The sequence below is a fragment of the Chlorocebus sabaeus genome, chromosome 10 (genome assembly GCF_047675955.1).
Source record: "Chlorocebus sabaeus isolate Y175 chromosome 10, mChlSab1.0.hap1, whole genome shotgun sequence".
Classification (NCBI taxonomy): Eukaryota; Metazoa; Chordata; class Mammalia; order Primates; family Cercopithecidae; genus Chlorocebus; species Chlorocebus sabaeus.
In genome coordinates this window covers 95,716,828-95,720,377 of record NC_132913.1, presented here as the reverse complement: position 1 = coordinate 95,720,377, position 3,550 = coordinate 95,716,828, and the positions used below count along the sequence as shown (strand labels likewise).

At 42.6% G+C, this 3,550-nt stretch overlaps 1 pseudogene; it reads left to right on the top strand.

The window, feature by feature from the left end:
* The first annotated feature begins 950 nt into the window (after positions 1–950).
* On the top strand, positions 951–2,854 carry LOC103217736 (translationally-controlled tumor protein-like; annotated as a pseudogene).
* Positions 2,855–3,550: the final 696 nt, after the last annotated feature.

Here is a 3,550-nt window from a genome sequence, read left to right as displayed (position 1 = left end):
TTCAAGATGCAAGGATGCAAATAGACTGCATTTCAAAAGTTTGGATAATTCAGTTTGGCACTAGAACACAGGGGAAGCAATGTAGCAAGTCTTCAGTATTTAACTAGAATAACAGTTGAGAGAATTTACATTTCTGTATGTGGTCCTTTATATGGGTATTTTCATTTCATTCTTACCATCATCTACCACTGCATTTTACACAGGAGGAAACTAAGGCCCAGAGAATAAAAGTGACTTGCTCAGGGTCAGCCAGTAAGTAGCAGAACAGAGGTCAAACTATCATTTTCTCAGTGCATCTAGACAAAATGTTTCTCAAAATATGAACCAAGGGTCACCTATATGAGACTCACCAGTGATAGGTAAAACACACAATGGAGAATTAATTTGGAAACACCAAATTGAATATTCAAATGCAGATTCTTGGTCTCCATCTACTGAATCAGACTCTGAAGTCAGGGCTCCAGGAATTTCCACTTTTACGAGCTCTCCAGGTGATTATTATGAATGCCAAAGTTTGAGAACCATGAAAGGAGATTAGGTGAAAGCTGCCATATGTAATAAATTTACATAAAGTTTTGATTGGTTTACGTCAGCCATTTTAAAAACAGGATGGATGATGATAATTAATTGCGAGTAATCTCTAATGGGTACAATTTAAGACAGTATATAAGGTGTATTATTTACTGCTTACCCCTTGCTGGCTTCAGCATTTTTTGCAGGAAACTTTCTCTGAGTTCCACTATTCCAAGCTATTGTTCCAAATTGCCTTTCTTCTACTCCTGAACCCACAAACTCTCTCAGATGGGTAAACTGGGTTTTCTGTCACTGTTATTCCTTTCAGAGCTCCTATTAGGGCTCTTCCACCAGCTCCCCTCTCCCCCAGCGCTTCACTGCTCAAGCTCAGGGCTCCTGCTAAGGTAGCCCCATTGTCTCGCCCTTCAGTCACAATTATGATTATTCACCAGGACCTCATCAGCCACGATGAGATGTTCTGCAACATTTACAAGATCAAGGAGATGGCTGAAGGGCTGTGCCTGAAGGTGGAGGAGAATATGGTCACTAGGAGAGAGGGTAGCATTGATGACTTTCTCATTGGTGGAAATGCCTCTGCTGAAGGCCCAAAGGGCAAACGTACAGAAAGCACTGTAATCACTGGTGTTAAGATTGTCAAGAACCATCCTTTGAAAGAAAGCAGCTTTACAAAGGAAGCATATAATAAGTACATCCAAGATTACATGCAATCAATCAAAGGCAAACTTGAAGAACAGAGACCAGAAAGAGTAAAACCTGTTACGACAGAGGCTGCAGAACAAATCAAGCACACCCTTGCTAATTTCAAAAACAATACCAGTTTTTATTAGTGAAAACATGAATCCAGATGGCATGGTTGCTCTATTGGACTACCATGAGACTGGTGTTATTACAGTAGGCAGCTAGTTAGGCATGAGCAGGGAATAAGAGGTCTCCACCCACCCCCACCAGGAATGTCAGGTGACCATCAGGTGATGGTCAGGTGGTTGTTAACTGTCTCTCTAAAATAATAATTGGTCATGGCCAGGTGTGGTGGCTCATGGCTGTAATTCCAGCACTTTGGGAGGCCAAGGCGGGAAGATCACCTGAGGTCAGGAGTTCTTCCCTCCTGGGAAGAACTTCCCACCTGGTCAACAAGGTGAAACCCCATCTCTACTAAAAATACAAAAAATTAGCCGGGTGTGGTGGCGTTCACCTGTAATCCCAGCTACTCCGAAGGCTGAGGTAAGAGAATCACTTGAAGGAGGCGGAGGTTGCAGTGAGCCTAGATTGCTCCAGTGCACTCCAGCCTGGGTGACAGAGCGGGACCCCATCTCAGTTATTATTATTATTATTATTGGTTGCATCCAGCTCCAGGGAAAGGCAGTCTCCTAGTAGATAGAAAAACACCCGAAACTGGTGATAAGGAGCTTCCCAATAAGATCTCAGGAACTGAGTGAGTGGGCTCAAGCTTGCACACTAAGAGGCAAAATGGCAGAGTTTAACTGGTATATAACCACCTAGGAACATTTGGCTGGTAAGGGAAGAATACCTCAAGTGAGTATGCGTACAACTCCAGTAAACACACTACACATATTTCCCTCTCAGGCGCCGGCAGGCCACTGCGAATGTGGACAGCCCACCCCCAGGGAGGAATCTGGGGAGAAGGGATGCAAGACCCTGGAAGCATGCCAACATGTAAAACCCCAAGTCAAAGGTCAAACGGTGCAGCTGATCTCTCAAGTTGCCCGCTTAGCCCTCTTCCAAGTGTACTTTACTTCCTTTCATTCCTGCTCTAAAGCTTTTTAAGACACTTTCACTCCTGCTCTGACTCTTGCCTCTGCCTCCTTGATGGAATTCTTTCTTCTGAGAAGGCTAGAATTGAGGTTGCTACAAACACGTTTGGATTTGCCACTGGTAACAGTGTGACCCCATATATAATTTTCTTTGGTTTTTTTTTTTTAATACTTTTCAAAACCTTTTGACTCAATTGTTATTTTGTTTTATTCTACTTATGTATTTTTTTTGAGACAGGGTCTTCCTCTGCCACCCAGGCTGGAGGGCAGTGGCACAATCTCAGCTCACTGCAGCCTCCACCATCTGGGGTCAAGTGATCCTCTTGCCTCAGCCTCCCAAGTACCTGGGACTACAGGCACATGCCACCAAGCCCAACTAATTTTTGTATTTTCTGTAGAGATGAGGTTTTGCTGTGTTGCCCAGACTGGTCTCGAACTCCTGAGCTCAAGCGATCTGTCTGCCTTGGCCTGTCTGCTGGGATTATGGGTGTGAGCCACCGTGCCCAGTGATTTTCTTTAAGGATGGTTTAGAAATGGAAAAATGTTAACAAATTTGGCAATTACTTTGGATCTCTCACTTGTTGTCATAACTGGCTTCTACTTGTCATCCACATAACACCAGGACTTCAAACAAATGGGATTGATACCATCTTGAGCTCTTCATTTATTTTGACCATAATTTATCTGGAGTGGAGACATTGTCTTTAAGAAAAATATGTCAGGTAGGTTGTCTAAAAATTAAATGCATTTAAACTCATTTGAGAGAATGTCTTTTAGTTTAAAAAGTATTTAAACTAAGTCCATCTTGTAGTGTTCCTGGAGAAGCTAAGCCTGATTGTAAGCCACTACTAGAAAGAATAAGACGGTCATCAGATAACTTCTACAGTGGAAACTACTTCTGAGACTGGAATATAAAAAGCAAGAATCAGGCTGGGTCTGGTGGCTCCTGCCTGTAATCCTGGCACTTTGGCAGGCTAAGGCAGGAGGATTGCTTCAGCTCAGGAGTTTGAGATCAACCTGGGCAACATAGTGAGACCCCATCTCTGAAAACAGATATATATATATATATATAATTTAAAAACCCCAAGAATCAAAAGTGTTAACTCTAAATTGCAGTAAAGGGAAAGACCATGCTCATAGCAATGCCAGCATCTGAAGTGGAGCCTTTTACATTTCATCGCTTACAATAGAAGTAGTTAATTCTGAAAGAAACTATCAAGAGAGTAAAAAGAGACTAACTTAGC